Raw genomic sequence first — 18,031 nt, forward strand, 5'->3', positions numbered from 1 at the left:
TTTATCTTATTGTATCCATTTAATGTTCCTTTTTTTCTTTATAATAGGAAACCTATATACTCATACTCATTTCTCCCACATCTTTTCTTTTTAATATGGAACGCTTCATGAATTTGCATGTCATCCTTGTGCAGGGGCCATGCTAATCTTCTCTGTATCGTTCCAATTTTAGTATATGTGCTGCCGAAGCGAGCACATTTCTCCCACATCTTAAAGGTTGCTTCCCATAAACCTGATTTTTCACCAAACTACCAATTCATATCTTTCCTTGCTTTGACTATTAAACTTCTCAACAAAGTAGTCTACATCAGCTATGTTTACTTTTTCACCTCCAATTAATTCTTTAATGCACTACCACCATTTGGATTCCCCTTCTAAGAACTTTACTAAAATTATTATCTCAAAAAAGACACTGCTAGCTGCCAGATTGCCCAAGTGAATGGTATCCTAATCAGGTCTCTATAGTTTTAAATGACACTGTCAACTAGATACATCAACTCCATCCCTCCAGCTCCACCCCACACCTAATTGTTTCTCACTCGGTGTTCCCTATTACGGTTACTGGTAACACTGTCCACTCAGTCACTCAAACTACAAGTCTGAAGGTTGTCTTTTCCTTCTTCCCTACCACACAATAGATTCAATATCTCCACTATTCCAACCCCTATTATTGCTATCTTAGTTCAGGTCTCACAATCTCCCAGCTGGACTATTCGACAAGTCTTTTGACTTGCTTTCTGGAATCCAGTCTAGCACATATTCATTCTACCTTTTACACCCCATACAAATAATCTTTCAAATATGCAAATGTCATCAAGTAACTTCTCTCCCCTACTTCCCACAACTCTCTCTCATGCTTACAACCCTTCAGTGGGCATTCTATGGATTTCCATTGCCTAGAAGATAAGAACAAAATGCATTATTAGGGAATACAGGTATTTTTATGGCTGTCTCTATAGCATTATTTCCTCATCACCTCCCTGCACCATACCCTTTGTATTCTACATTATATTCATACAAAATGTCTTGCAGTTTTCCAGTACAAATGTTATTTAATGCTGTAGTTCCTTTGACTGTACTACCCTCTCTATGTGAAATGCTATCAATAGTCCTCCTCAACCCTTTTATCTTAGGAAATCCTAACATCTTTCAATATTTAAATTAGGTATCAACTCCCTATGAAGCATTTGTGTTCCATATCTCCTACCCGTTTTAATTTACCTTTATGTATCCCACTATGTCTGTATATATTTCTATAGTATCATTTGTTTTACATGTCTGTCTCCTCCCACTAAACTTAAAGCTCCTTGGGAACCAGATCTTAATTACCTATGTATGTCCAGTGCTTAGCAATATGTCTAATAATATACACATAGTATATCCTTAATATATGTTTCTTGAAATATCTTTTATATTTGACACATAGTATATCCTCAATATATGTTTCTTGAAATTCTCTCTCCCTAGTTCTTTAACATCACCTCTTACTATTTTTCCCCCATTTATATAACCCCTTTCAGTATTTTTCAGGGTTTTTCAGCTTTTCAGATCTTTGCTTTTACTTATCTTTTAGTTTTACCAATTCCAACTATCCTGGACATTCTTGTCCCTTACAATCAACCTCATTGCCTCCAAATGACAAATATTAATCAATTCTTTCCATAACCAAAAACCCCCAACTTCTAATCTAGACTATAATCCCACTACTACTACTCTCAATAATTGTAATTTATTTATTGAAAGACTGCTACATGCCAACAATTGTACTAGAAGTATACTAAAATAAATATCCATCAATATCCGTGTTCTCATTGAATCATCACAGCAATCCTATAAAGCAGGTACAAGTATTCCTTTTTAGGATGAACAGAAACATGGAATTTACATAATTTGCCCAATATCATATAGTTAGAAGGTACTGAAGCTGGGATTTAAGCCCAGATCAGTGAAAGCACAATTTCACTACAATATTTACTACTCCTTACCAGACTCTTCCAAATCAATATGTTTAATACTTATTTTACTATTTCCAAACCCAAGTCATTCCTGCTTCTATGATTCCTACCTCCATTTATGGCATGACTATTACGAGAACCAATAGAGAAGTTTTCCAAGTTGTGTAATTCTTCCATCTCGCTCCCACGTACTCATTTGGTCCCTAAGGTGTAGTCAATGTCTAAAAAGTCTCTTGAATCACAGCTGCCTCTTCATTGCAGCTTCCAGTAGCAATCTCACTGTTACACAGTTCTGCTCCCTTCAACTTACATTCTATTTCTTTGAGTTTCTTTTCTAAATGAATCTGAATGACCTCTGGATAAGTGGACTCTCTGAACAAATATGGCAAATTCCCTTCTCCACTTCCTAAGATTTTAATTGAAATGATCAGTGAAACTATTTTTGTTTTAAATAGGGTAAAAACAGCAGTGGAACTACAAAGAATGACATTCACATCACATAATTGCAGACCTTTTGGAAGCCATAATGCCAACAGGACTTACTGGAAGGAAAGATTGGCCCCCAAACCAAGGCTCACTAGTTGTTAAGAATTTGGAAGGCAAGTAAAGAGCACCAGCAGAATACCACAAATATGCTCAAATTTAAGGATGTGGGTTGGAAGGTGAGAGCAGGGTGCACAGCAACTTGGGGATTCAATGAAGGATCATGACTGAAAGCCCAGGTGGGCATCAGACCCCATTTCCCTGTGTCCTACAAGTTGTTAGAGAAGATATTAAGTTCTCTGGGTGGTATGAGACCACCTTCCCCTAGACTTCAAGCAAAGGTAGGGACCACTTCCCTCACACAGTTTGGAGAGGGCATCCACATCCAGTGTCTGTATCCAAAACTGTTCTCCCAGTCTCCTGGACTTCCACACACACTGCATTTTAGGGTTGTAAATGCTGTCAAACCAATTCTACACTAACTTCTTTATAAATTTGAAATCATTGTGGTCTTCAGCCTCAATTTGGAGTATGGCATCTATTATCTTAGAGCTTCAAAAGAAACTTCCATTTTAATATCTTATTACTTAATACTCTGGGTAATATTTTCCTTTGTTTTGGCCAGAAAAAAAAAGCATTATTTATAAGTAAGGTTAAAACTCTCCAAAATTCTTGTAACTTTAAATGCCACCTGAAGTTAGATGGACTGATTCAAATTCTAATTCACAATTACTAGGTCTGTGAGCTTTGGAAGTAATTTAAATATATTAAGCCTGTTCCCCGATTTCTATAGGAGAGTAGAGATTAAAGATTAGGCATTAGAATAATGATAGGTCTTCATAGGACTATTGTAAGGATTTAATGAGACAAAATAAATAGAACTAAAAATGCCCAAAAAGAACTACCTCTCCCACATCTCTTTGGCCATGTCCCCTCCCACTACGCTCTCTCTCATTCAAGCCAGGCAATTTTTGCTGTTGCTTTTTCTTCTGCTTGGAATACTCATCTCTCAGGTATCTGATGACGAGCTGTTCCACTTCCTCAGGTCTTTGCTCAAATGTTACCTTCTCTGTGAGACGGTCTCTGAGCATCCAGTTTAAGCTCCAACCTCTCATTCTACCTCAACCCCTTCTACTGCTTCATTTTCCTATCTTACCATCTTCTGTCATACTGTTTTCATATTTTTATTTTGTTTACTTTCTCTCTCTTTCCATGTAAATGTAAGTTCCATGAAGAACATTATCAACAAATGCTGGCCATTGTTGTCCTAATGAATGCTATGACGACTGAGAGCCCAGGTGCGCAGCACACGCCAGCTCCCACTATGCTGCACCTCTGGGCGATATTGCGGGGATTGGACCCAGCTGCAGCGCTGCTCCTGGCCTGCACACCGCATGCCCCGACAAAAAGGTGTGTCGCACAAGCAAATCACTGGTTAATACGAAAGCACACTTTGATTAACAAAAGGGTCAATGTGAGGGTAAAATATTGCCCCCATAAAATCAAGTTAACTTAAGAAATAGGAGAAAACATTTGAACACATAAAACAAATGTACTCTAAGCCAGAGTAAAGAGAAAACTGTTTCAGTAAGACAGACAAGCAGTAATGAATGGGAACAAAGAAAGATGGAAGCGACAGAAAGACGATATCACGTAGAAATCACAGGGGAAGGATGAAACGTCTTTTTGCTAAAGAAAACCACATAAGTGAAGTGGAATACAGTCTTAAAATCAGTAATACTCAGCAAATTGTTTACACATGGGAAAAAAGAAAATACAGAATTACCATAAGATTTCTAACTTGTACAACTGTGTTAAAACTAAGTGAGGAAAAGCAGGCACGTTAGGTTTTAGAAGTGTTCAACTTTGAATGCCCCCAAACCATCCAGGTAAGCATTTCCAGGGTGAACTTAGAAGAACAAATACGTAGCTCAAGAGAAGCCTGTGGCTGGTGATGAAGAACTGAGGATCTTTGATATGTAAGTGGTAGTCCAAGCCACAAGAGTAGTGAGATCACCAAGGTGCAACACTGAAGTTTAGAGGTTAATTCAACAAAGCAATAGTTTGATAAATGAGATAAGAAAGTACAGTGTCACAGATGACAAGGGAGAAGAAAGATTCCAGAGGAAAAGCCTTCAAAAATGAACAACAGCTAAAATTAGTCCAGTTGGATAAAAACCAGACAGATGTCTAACTGTCCACATTTCCCTCTATTTATTCTCTGTTCCAGAAAAATCACTCATCCTGACCCAGACACATGTTCTCTTTCTTTGGTTATTCCCTCCAAATGGACGACCCTGACTCGTCCCCCCAGATACTCCCCAGTCCACTGTCCATTCTTCACAACTCTTCAAATACATTCTTGTAACACACCACATTTGTTGGTTCCACCTTTCTAGGGCTAACAATTTGTTCTAAGTAGTTGGAAAAGAGTGACGCAACGGTGATGTATCCTTAACTCTAAAACCTCAATCTCAATATAGACACATGTACTGAGAGAAAGGGGGACAAATAGCAACTAAACGGTAACAGATAGTGTAACTAAATTTTCCTTAAATTTCAGAGAAAGTCATGAAAATATTACAAAACATTTAAACATGAGTGGCACAGATATGCTTTAACATACTATGGGATATAGTTAAAGCTATAGCTATCAAGACTGGGCACGGCAGCCAATGAAAGCAATGGTGTGTGAATGCTGGGAAGGTGAGCATGTATCGTGTGCCAACAGCACAATTTTTTACCAAGCTGATTCAAGTGACAACTAATGCTGCCTTGATATAATTTCTTCTTCTTTTTTACGTAAGCAGATTGTTCTTTGTAAAGGTAAAATATGGGTGTGTGATTTTTAATGAAGCGTGTGTGTAATGTATGAAATAGAGATAGCCACTATTAAAAGCTTTTTAATAGAAATATTTACAGAAATACTCAATGAACCATTAAATAGCCCAGTTTCTATTGTAACCTGGTGATCTCTGAAAGACTACAGCTACTTAGAAGTAGATTCTTGAAACTAAGAAATACAGCCAAAAATACTTATTCATATATATGTAATTACTTGTACTGAGAATTTAAGTCCCTTTGGGTCAGAGGCTGTACCTTACATATGTTTTATTCCCAAAGTGTCTAACATGTACTCATGTCTTTGTAGATAAAGGTATTTACTTAATGAAGTAACAAAGTCTTAAAAGTAACGAATTTCCTAAGTTTTTAATCTCAAAATTAAGGAGGCTGGAAATTATATGGCAAATCAGAAAAAAATGTTTTTGAAACCTATTTACTGTTGGACCTGTTTCTTCCCTATGTTTTCCTAGTTGAAAAAATAATTATCAAGTTGAAGCTTTAAATATTGAACAAAGGTTGAGCAAATCTAAAAACTCATTGTTAAATGTCAGAAAGCCAAGGTTGTACACATTGTAATGAGAATTTATATGCATTTTATTATATATTTTAATTTAGAAGATAAACCATAGATTTGTATGCTGGTTTAGGGGTGGAAAAGTGTCAAAATAGTCTGAATGCTCTAATAACTAAATTTTGTAATTTGACTTGGGAACAATATGACAAGGTCTGTGGTATGGGGGATACACAATAAACAATAATCTTAGAAGTTTGCTGTTTACTAAACGGTAAAAAAAAAAACAGGTTTAAGTTTTCATTCTCTGCTTGCCTTTTTATTTTTAACTACAGATACTAGAAAACAGCTTCTAGTATCTTCACATCCTTGTTCTTTTCCAGCAATAGCTATCAATGTCTTCCTTACTCTAAGCTGACCAAAAACCCTTGATAACAAATTCTTTAACCTCATGATACCGTATCAGCTGCTTCTAAGTGCTTACCCTGACAGAAACCCTACCTTAATTATTCATAATATCTTCTGATTTAAGTAACCTCTTCTCAGCAGGCACTTACTGATAATAAGTGATGATTATCAGAGTCTCTCTACAAAATGGACTTCTATTATCATAAGCCTAAAAATATGAGATAATATTCTTGTCCCAACTACAAAAAAAGATATGCTTAAAATAATAGATTAGAGAAAAAGATCTGATACTGTTTTTTTAATTATAAAACATATACAATTCACGTCTAGCCTAATTTAGTCACTTTGTAAGGTGATTTCTAAGTACAATATTTATCTTCATTATGAATGTACCTTTATAAGTCTACTTCTAAAGCCATTTTTTGAAAAGACAAGTGATCTTTTCTCTTAGAACATAATTCATAATACAAATCTAATTTTTATGAGAAGGAGAAGAAAAGAGGATTAATAAATTAAATCTTACTCCTGTACAAAGGGGAATCTGTATATGTGGCTACAGAGGTACATTTGTGCTGAATAATTTTAAAGTTTCACATAATTTCACTTTGTAACTTCGTACCCCCATGAGACTGACAGAGGTAAAATATTTGTTACCAACTATAAAAATGACTAACTAAAGTAATAACATCATGAAAAAATGATTAGCTCAAGTAATACTATGAAAACTAAACTGGTACCAGACAGATGTATTCTGTAGACATTTCCCATGATAACAGTCATTAGAAAATAAAGTAGTGTTGATTTCAACTAAAGTTAAACTATGTCTTATAGAGGGCTGAAGCACTGCTGCACCTTCAAATAATGGATTTTGGAAAAGCTGCATACATTTTGATAACTTTCCTAGCTTTAATTATGTTGATTTGGAAAGGTGTCATTAACAATCATAAGGAGAAAAATGGCAATATTGGAAAAATATTAAATATTTGGAAAATAAAATGAGACATCGGGATTAACTAAGGAAACTAAGTTTCAAATGGATTTTTACTTAAAATATTAATTTGAACAGGTTAATTTCTCCTTTTTGAAAGTCAGTCATATGGCATCATCAATGTAAAATTTCTCAGCATATAATAAATAGTATAGAATTTGACATATGGTACAAATTTCCTGGACTTGATCAACAGAGGTGTCTAAAGTACAAGAAGACCATCATTCAATGTTTCGCTTGTAACAGTAACCCTAAGAGAAAACACTAAATCTGAAGCCTTTTCAGGTTGTCCTCCCTAAATTCCTATGTTCTCCTCTCCCTCCCTCTACATTCTGATTAATTTCTGAAGGAAATCTTGAAATCAACAAATATAACACTACAGTCACAGGCATTCCTTTTTTATTCTTAATTCCTCTTTCATCAAGACCCTAATTAAAGCTATAGAACTGCTTTAATATCCCAAGTAGATGCTCTATCCTCAAAGGATTAGAAACTCCCAAATGGAAAAAAAAATATTAGAAATGAAACAATAAGAAGATGCTTAAAAAATATCTTTAAGAACCCAAGAAGCCCTTCTAAAGAAAAGACACAACTGTTTATTAAGGGGGTCTTTACAGAAAATTAGGATTTTCAAATACTTTAAACATTTTTTTTAAACCTCAAGAATTAATAACTACTCAGATATCTAATTAAATAAAAAGAGTAAGAAAATGTTAGATAAACTATTACTGCAATTGTGTATGAGTGCAAATCCATTGAGACACAGGGCTTGGAATATAACAGACAAAAATAGCTGTGTTTCTTGCTTTGACTAGGTTTACGAAGGCAGGGTGATGAAACTTGTGAAGTTTTGTTTTCTAATTTTCCTTTAATATTGTTAGAGTTTTCAATATGGCAAACTCTACTGCCATCTATTGTAACACTTATATCTGCTAACTTGTGGTTGATTAACTTGGGGTTTTCTAAGCAAAGAAGAATAAAACTTGATTCAGTTTGGTGGATATATGTACTTTCCTTTCTGCAGCATAAGGAAAATTACTAAAAACTAAGGTCAGTGCTCATGTTAGAAACTGGTAAAAAGAATCATGCATATAATTTGTACCAGAGAAATACCAGTTTTCTCCATCTATACCTACAGTATAACAAATACTGTTACTTAAATTTAATAGTAAAGATACATCCATATATAAACATTATTAACATTATATTTTTAATAAAACTTCAAGCATATAAAGGACATTAAGGATATGAAAAATGATTTAGCATTATGTCAAGAATGTAGTTGCTAGAGCCAAATAGCCAGAGTTTCTATCACAGCTCTTCAATTTGCCAGTTGTACAACTTTGGCAAATTACATAACTTCTCTCTACTCTCACTTCCTCCTACAAAATGAGAATAATTATAATACTTCTCTCATAGAGGTGATGAGAAGGTTAATGAGCTACTATACCTAAATATCTGTGCTCAATCCACCATTTTCACACAGAAGTCTCTGGGGTAGTACTCAAAGTATACTTAGTATATATAAAATAATCCTATTTCCCAGAGAATATGCCTTATGCATAGCTGACACATAATAAATATTATTGGAGATAGTAAGGTTCAATAATTAAGTAATGCTTAATGTGCTCCAGCATTGTGATAATTCTGAACAACCCAATAATGTATATTTCTTAAACCCTCAGATGCCCAAAGGAGTTCAAAGGGGTAAATATTGTTTAAATAAATAAGTCTGTTTTGCTTTCTATTTTCAAAATAATCAATGAATAAAACAAGCATATAAATAATTTTATGCTTTAAAGTGAAAATTTTTAAATATTATAGGGTATATACCAAAGGAACATGTTGAGATCTGATAAGTGGATTTTTAATTCTGTTACTCACTTGATTCAGCTCTCACTAGAACATTAGGTAAGTTTTTTAAGTATGTCTAATCTTAAGTATTACCAGCTAATTCATACCATAAAGGACCAATGATTAAAGGCAAAAACTTAAGTTACATTTATGCTGAAATATAACAAACAAGAAGCATAAAAAACAATAAACACTGTATGAATTTGTCTCAAGCTCACCTTCATTGGATTGTGCCATTACTCTTCTCAGATGTCATAAATAGTATATAAAAACTATCTATAAGCACTTACAACATTAAAAAGAGAAAAATATGGTAGAGATTCTTTCCATGTGACTTTTCATTTAATGAGAATAGTCTCTCCATACTTGCAGTCTGCAGACAGCCACAAACAGCCTCAATTTTCCATCTTGTCATATGGAAAAAAGCACTAGTTTTTTTAACTGTTCGTTTTGTAAGCATACCATGTAAGCATTAGATAGATTATAAAAGTATTTTGATACTATAAACTAATAAGAAACCATAACTTACATTTTGAAAACAGAAAATATAACCCATGATCTTAGTCTTAAAGAATCTAATTTAAATGCCATGTATATGTCATATCAAAAACACAAATTCACCCTCAATATTCATAATTATATTTAACTTCATGACACATTTAAATACTGATCTGAACTATATCACCCCTTATTTTTTAAATACATTCCATTTAAAAATGACAGTGATTTTTCTAAACACTTAATGGTGCTCGAGAAACCACCCAGGACCATGACAGGAGTTATGAGCCACATAAGGTTGGAAAGTTTGTTCTCAGATAAACATGATTATTTCAATTTTACCAATAATGACAAAAAGACTCAAAAGTATAATCTGCAAGCAAGTTTACAAAGCTGGTGAGTGACAACCTTAAGATTTAACTCAGGGCTGTGACACTCTGAGCTTATTCTATGAAATAATGGTATGAATGAATGAACGAAAGAATAAATTTTATTACCACATTATCCCAAGGTTTCTGTATAAGAAATATCAGTAAAGCCATATCCTTTACAGTGAAGTCAATGGCTTTACTGAGACAACATCAAATAATGAAAATGATACAATTAAATGAATAATTCATTTAAATCTTCAATCCTTATCTGCATACTTAGTACTCAAAGATGAAATACTGATTATATATTAGCAATCTGGCCATCAATAAATCTAAACTTAAATTTCCTTTCCAAACATCACCAGTGACTTCCTAATACCAATTCCAAAGGCTTTTTTTTTTCCATTTCCATTGCTCTTGGCCTTCATTCCAGGGGGTTATGTTCCCTTAAATATTCTCATTTGATTCCTGTCATATACTATCCTGAATTTATTCCAACCGCTTTACTCCTTTATATAACCACTGTATGACAAATATCAATAGTTAAGGTGATATTGACACAAACTCCAGATATAGGCACCTCTTGATTAAACATAAATACTATATTATTTACATATACATATTATAGAAGGATATCATGGCAGCAAACATGTGACAGTTAACATTATCCAGCACAGAGATGTATAAACTTTTAGCTCCCAAAATTCTAAGTGATGCACAGTTGTGGATCACCCTATCAGAGTTCACAGCAGATTAAACCTTGAGAAGCAGTTCTGCCCAAACCAAGCTTAGCCTTTTATAGAGGAGCAATCCAGCCTGCAGTCTGAAACAGGGGCAGCTGTTCAATCTTCAAGTTGTATAACATGTAAAATGCTTTGCAAGAGTATTGTATATAAAATACAATCAAGAATTTTTAAAAATCCTTAATCCTCAACCTCAGACTCTATAGTCTAGTAAAGACTACATCATGTACATTTCTAAATTTAGAGTCATGTAACTGGAACAAGACATCTCAGGGAATAATGCTATATAATGTTATAATCTCTTCCATTTTTCCCATTTTCACTGTATTATTCCTCATATTCCCCGAAGGTGGAACTTTTAAAAGGCTCAGATCTGAACTTCTCTTCTTCCTCCAAAATCCCAAGCTTCTACTTTTGTGTTTTTAATTTCAAAGGCCAGTCTCTTGACCTGAACTCTTTACCAAGCTTCCTTCTAAAATATTTACCAGCACTGGGCATCATGGCCTCAGAATCCTGCTGTCACCTCAAGGTTAGCATGCCTGAAAACTTAACTCACTCTCTTTTCAACAAAGGCAGTTTCTTCTCTGGCCTCCTTATTTCTGTTGTTTTCTGAGCTGTAGAAGAGAGTGATCACTGATTCCTCTCTTCCCCCTCTCCCCTGCACATCCTAAAGCCACTACGTCCTCTACAATCAGACTTCATACATTTCTTTCCTGACCACTCCCCACTCTCACCTGGGCCCTCTTTCCCAGAGAAATGCAACTGTTACCTAACTGATCTCTATGCACACTCTATCTCCCTCTCCCACTGATTTCAAACTTAACCTCCTATTCAAAAAACTTTAATGGCTTCCCACTTATCTATAAAATATCTTTCATACTACTTATCCAAGTATTCAAAGTTCTCCTTGGTTCCCTATCTCTATAACACTTTCTTGTATGTATACATTAGCCATCCAATTCAGTTAAATTGCTGCAAACACAGTATGCAGTCCCTTTATATGGTGTTGCTCAGAAAGTTCTCTTAGCCTAGAATAAATGCTTCCCCTTTTTTTTACATTTAACCAAGCCCTGTCTTTCAAGATTGCATTGCTACCTCAGGTCTCATTTTACACATGTGAAAAATGGGCCATTTTCTAGCAATCCTTGCCAAGAAACACATAAACTCCTAGAGGATCTTTCAGAAAGAAACACAAAGGCACACCAGGAGGCTAAGAATAAAATGATATACAAATGTACATTTCTTTTTCTTTCTATATTCAAAGCATTTTTGCCCCTACATGTTCCCTTTCCATTGTTAAAGATACAGATTTAATTCTATTTCCTCTACAGCCCTTAACAGTTGATGATGCTTTTCTGATTGTTGTGACAAGCTAACTCATCCTAAAGAAAGCATCTTAGTACTAAGGTTAACTTTAAATGTCCACAGGGACTAAATAATTTCATTTTATTTGGGTGCCATTGATTGTAACCCTGATCCTTCCCAGAAATCTTGTTATGTCTGTCTACTATGAATATCAAGGGCAATATCTGTGGCCAGATGAAAAAGCAGGCTGCAGTGAATATTCCACTGATTTTATTTCCCTTAATTGGACTTGAAATAAAATATTTTACCACAGCTTACTTTAAATATTATTGATATTAATAATAACATACTTAAAGTAAATTTTTCTAAAATTGGCTTGCTGTCTTAAAAGTGATTTTTCTTTAAACTCTGGAATAAAGATTTCCCATGGAAATAAATACTTTTCCTATTTTATAACATAAAAAAATTGGAAATCATCCAATTGGATCTCACCTCCTATCAAACTAACTTCTTAGTCTTTCTTCTTCATTCATTTAGCAATATATATTGAGTATATACTATATGCCAGACATTTTTCTAGATATTAGAAACATTTTTCTAGATATTAGAAATATTATTTCTAGATATTAGCAATAAACTAAATAAATAGAGCTACTGCCCTCAAGAAATCATTCTAATGGAAGAAGATGGAAAATAAATAAATATATATATAACATGTCAAAAGATGGTAAATTCTGTAAAGAAAGATACAGCGTGGTAGTGGAAATAGTACTGGGGAGGAAAACAAAGAAGTCTTCATTGACAAAGTGAGACTGAAGCAGAGATTTTAAAGATTGCAACTATTCATAAAATATAGAACATCTGCATGGTCAAAATTCAGGTGAGGGTCATATATTAATCTAATAATTTCTAATTGTTTCATTTAACATTTTCAGTCCTACTGAAATAATTACCAAAGCAAACATAAAAGCCAAAGAGTAAGATGTAGGCTGCAGGCATCCTCAGTCATTTGATAAAGGAACGATATCTTGCCAAGCTCTCTCCACCAGCAACAGATTCATACTTAAAGATGGTCTGTACTGACCATGTGTAACACAAGCCCATTTTCAAGACTGCTGGGTACAGCTCAGAAAGAGCAACTGAGATGTAACTGAGCATTTCTGTTCAAGTAGGGATGATCCAAGCTCTGATATGGGCACATACTCCAGACCTGACTAAGGATTGGGTTAGGTGTCAAAATGTGACCAAACTTAGAAATTTTGCTAGAATTTGGGGAAAGAAGACTATTTGGGTGGTAAGGGAACTGGAGTTGTTCAGCAAAAAAATGTTTAAACTAAGCCTTTTGCTGCTTACATCCTTTGCTACCCAGTGGGGAATGCTTACTTGAGAATGTACTGTATAGAGTACACCAAAATTCTATACAGAATAGAGGAAACCCAAGGGGAGAGATGGAGATACCAGATAATGGTGAGTATTTGCATCCAGCCATGCACAAGAGCCTGGATTTTTCATTTCTATGAGCTGATCCATTCCTTTTTTTGCATATGTCAGTTTGAATGGTTTTAAGGAAATAAACAAAAAATTAAAATATCAGATAGTGTAGAAATTTAGAAAATTTTCTTTTCCTATTTTCAACACTGGTATAATCTACATATGAGTGTTATCTTGTTGGGAAAGGCAATGTCTTGTGCACAGTCTTTTGGTCCCCACACCTCCCTTCAGCCACATAAGAATGAGCCTTGGGCCTGGAACACTCCCTTCCCAAGAGATAGAGCCCATGCAGCCTGTGCCAGGTTTAGGGCCTTATATGGGAATATCTCTCTCTGTTTCAGGCTCAGTGAGTGTTCATTTGTTCTACTAAGTGTGCGTGTCAGCTGTCCTTAGGCATGCCCCAGCTTTCAGTATTTCAGACTCCACAGGGGAGGGGTCAAAGTCCTTCTGTTGCACAAGGGGAGTATGTACAGACCAGCTGCTCTGTGTTGGCTTCCAGGAGTGGGACCTGCTGGCCATGGGGACCAACACACTAACTGGAGCTTATCTTGCTCTGTTTCTTTTCTATGTAAAGTAAAAGTACTGTCCCATCCAGGGCTTGACTGTGTTGTGCTTTCTTTGCAGACTGCAATTTCAAGAGGCAATAGGCAGAGCTGTTTGACTTGTGTCCCTCATGGCTGGTGTAATGATGATCTCCGTTATCCTCCACGTAGCTGCAGTCCTCCCCTGGCGTCGGAACTGGGGCAGAGGGTTCTGCTCAACACACCTCTTTGATGGAAGAAGACAAAGCTTCACCATAGAACCTAAAGTGTGATCACAGGGCCATTTCAAAGCAATGAAATCAAATTCTCTTTTAGGCAAGTCAGTATAAATGAGGTCCAAGACTGTATCTGTGGCCACCAGAAGCTGGTGTTGGCAGAAACAGCCTCTCCAGATTTAAAGATAGATGAAAACTTTTTCATTACTTTGGGGAGCAATTAATATACAGAATAAGAGGAATTCTAAAGCAAATCAACTGAAAGCAAATATAGTTCGGTATAAGAAACCGAAAATAGCACATCCAGGTATGCTATCAACTTAACACAGGTGTATAATCCAACTTTAAAGTACGATTTTTAAGAGTTAATTACTGACTTGTTAGCATTAACATTCTATTTCATAGTGGAGCTTCTTAATGTAAAAAAGAAACAAGTCATTTCCATTTATATTTTGGAAAACAGGATCTGAGATTCTTTCTCACTCATGTGTATTAAAATTGCTGATTTTATTTATTTAAAGGTATAACCTAGTGAATGATGCTCTTATTTATAACTTGCTTTGTAAGTAAATGCATCAAAAATTATGTGCAAGTCATAATAATCATATATATATATATTCACATAAAGGATCTATTATCTATATATTAAGCAATGCTTAGAGATAACTATAATATTCTTTTGGATGAAATTGTCTTGCAGAAAGGCTGGTTTTTGTTATATAAAAGACATTCCACAATTTAACTGAGAAATTTTAAACTAATAAATGCATGTTTAAATATGGGACTACCTATCACTATAGAAAACGTTTCTATGAATGAGACCATAAAATCAGTATGTATATGGAGAAACATTATTTAAATTATAAAAGATGCTATGCAGTCAATTCTGCTTAGGTGATTAACAACCTGTTTTCTCTACTTTTTGGGCACATAGCCACACTATATACCTTAGCTTCCCTTGCAGATTGGAATGGCCACATAACAATATGACTGAGTACTAGTCAATGGAATATGAGTAGAAGTGATTTTCCCTGTTTCCAGACCCCTCCTCTCAAACCTCCTGCCTCCACTCTTCAACAGGTTTACCTTTGCCATCTTTTACGGAAGAACAAGGTGACTCTGGAAGCCTATGCTCAGATGGCAGAGCCACTAGATGAAAGGAGTCTAAGTGCCTGAATTCCCATTGGCGGTGAGCCACCTCCTGATCAGGAACGCCTGTTATGGACTCAAATGACTGAGAAATAAACTTCCATTATATTTGAGCTACTACATGATTTATCTTAACTTTTTAAAAAATAGCTAGCATTACCTTAACTAATATAGCTAATTACTATGTCACTAATATATGACCATTATATTCATGATTGTTTAGTCTACTAATTAAAACATTTTAATACCCCCAAAACTCAATACAAATACATTAACTTCAAATTGAGAACTATTTTAGTGTTCATAAGTAATCTATGTTTTAAATCAAATTATTTTACCAAGCCTACACTTTGCTCATTCTCAAAGACACTAAGCTTTCTTTAACATTTAATTAACATTAACTTTATTCATGGCTTTAGTGACCAATTAAATCTTTGGCCAAAAGATTTGTCTCTTTTAAAATCAGGATAATGTAAATTCTTTTACTAAAACACAAATAAAAATAGAAGCCAGTCTTATCAGTTCTATCACATTCCTATAAAGCATCTCAAAAGTAACAAAATGTTTCAGGTAAACTGCCAGAAAAGAACTTCAGAATAACTTTAAAAGAAGCAAAAATGGTCCCATCAGCATAGCTCTTACTTGGTAAGATTGAATATCATTTCACAAGTGAAAACAAAAGAAAACCATCCCTAGACAAGATTCTGAAATAGGAGAAGTATTCTCAATTTTCATCAAGCATTTGTGATTATTTTTCTAATATTTATCCATTTATCACCCACCTAGTCAACCATTCTTTTGTTAATTGATTCAATAAATGTAGCTTGATCTCCTTTTATGTGGCAGGTATAGTATTAGAATCTGCTAAGATAAAGATGAAAGATATATATAATGCCCTAAGTTCATAGTTTATTATTTTCAAGAACAAGAAACCAATAAAATTTACAGTTACTTATGACAATCACAATCACAATAAATATGCTTACAGATCGTTTGGAGACACTGGAGGAGCACGTAATCCAGACCAATATTGGAAGGAGGTCACATCAGAGGATTAAAATTTTGATGAAGACAATTAAAAGTGGTGAAAGTGGTATACAGTGGAGGAGAGTGTAAAAACTTCAGGAGTGTAAAAACAGGTGAAAAGGGAGTGGAAAATCTGTAGAAGTCCTGGCTAGTGGGAAAAGTAATGGGAGATAAGAACCAGAACTACATGGAGTCAGTTCATGACATGCCCTCATTTTCCTTATTTCATAATTAAATAATCATTGTCATCCTACTTTTTAATGTCCCTCCCACATTGTATACAAACAGGATAGAATCACCTTTTCATTTTCACTGACCAAAATACAGCTACTTCTCTTTTCAGCACACTGTTAACTGAATAACTACAATGTATCAGGCAACATACTAGATTCTGGGGATATAAAAGTAAATAGTTCCTCTTTTTCCACAACACTTTATATGATCATTTACTAGGTTGGTAAAATTCTTTATCATTCTATATTTCTATTATTTGGTAACATATCTGCTTTCTCTACTAAACCCCAAGCTCCTGAAAACAATAAAAATGGCTCATTCATTTTTTTATCTGCCCTAAAACAGTAGATGATATATAACAGAGGGAGAGTGAATGTTTATTGAGTGGATGAATTGAAAAAATGTAAAAAAAAATGGATCAGCTTTAGAAAAAAGGTTATCGGATTAGTTTTTTCAATGCATGGTTTTTTTCAGAATATGAAATAGCATAATGTATTTTTATACTTTGCAGAATATTTACACAAATTTATTGGTAAGTAATAGTACTCTTCCACTGTAACCCTTTTCATGGTATATAAACAACTATATCCCACACTTCTCTTACTCTATCTCATTACTATCTATGAGTCAGAATATCTTGGTTAAGTAAATATGCCTCCAGGTGTATGAACAATCAAAGCACTTCTTAAAATGTAGTTATGGAAAAGACCTTTCTCATATCTGGTCTACAAATGTAGAATTTTATGCTTTGGACTGTGATATTACTATATCTAGAAAATATCAGATTCTTTTGTGTTCATGGTTGGACTCTCAAAACCATAAAATGTCACTTGTTCCAAAGGATTGGATAAAATTAGAGAACTCTTACATCAAAGTAAAAGATACAAGTCCCCACTGATAATATTATGATCTCTCTCTTCCCCTCTTCAATTCTTCCTTCCTCTCTCTCCACCCCTCTTCACACAAACACACACATTTCATTGTGTATGGTGTGTTGGTTATATATTCTATGGGAAGGGAGATGATATCACGAGATAGACAATTAATAAGTTACTGTAAACATTAAACACAATTTATATGAACATTTCTCTTCCTAAGGCCTTATCTTGCATTTTTATTAACTCTCTTAAAGGATGTTATAAAGCCAATACAATCTTTTAAGATTATGCTGATAAATGACCTTATCTTAATTTATGCTGCCCAGAAGCTTGGTAGTCACAGCTAGGAGGGGATGAGATGAGTTCTGATCAGATATAATGAATGATAAGGAAGACACTGGTAACATCAAATTTTAAAATAGCTGGATGACCAGAATACATTTATAAGCACTTACTATACGCTAGGAGTGAAAATAGGCATTTGGGACAGTAAAAAATAAACATTGTAAGTGGGTTCACAATTTCATTCTTATAGA

The 18,031-nt window shown here is 34.5% G+C and overlaps 1 protein-coding gene and 1 non-coding gene across 15 annotated transcripts in view; both read right to left on the reverse strand.

Moving 5' to 3' along the window:
• The window catches only part of ANKS1B (ankyrin repeat and sterile alpha motif domain containing 1B), a 995,298-nt gene that overhangs the window by 761,191 nt on the left and 216,076 nt on the right, over positions 1–18,031 (reverse strand). The window lies entirely within an intron of this gene.
• LOC118973335 (U6 spliceosomal RNA) lies at positions 90–196 on the reverse strand. Its single transcript, XR_005062607.2, has one exon. It is a non-coding gene; the product is annotated as a U6 spliceosomal RNA (small nuclear RNA).

This window comes from Manis javanica, chromosome 10, assembly GCF_040802235.1.
Source record: "Manis javanica isolate MJ-LG chromosome 10, MJ_LKY, whole genome shotgun sequence".
NCBI classification, from domain to species: Eukaryota; Metazoa; Chordata; class Mammalia; order Pholidota; family Manidae; genus Manis; species Manis javanica.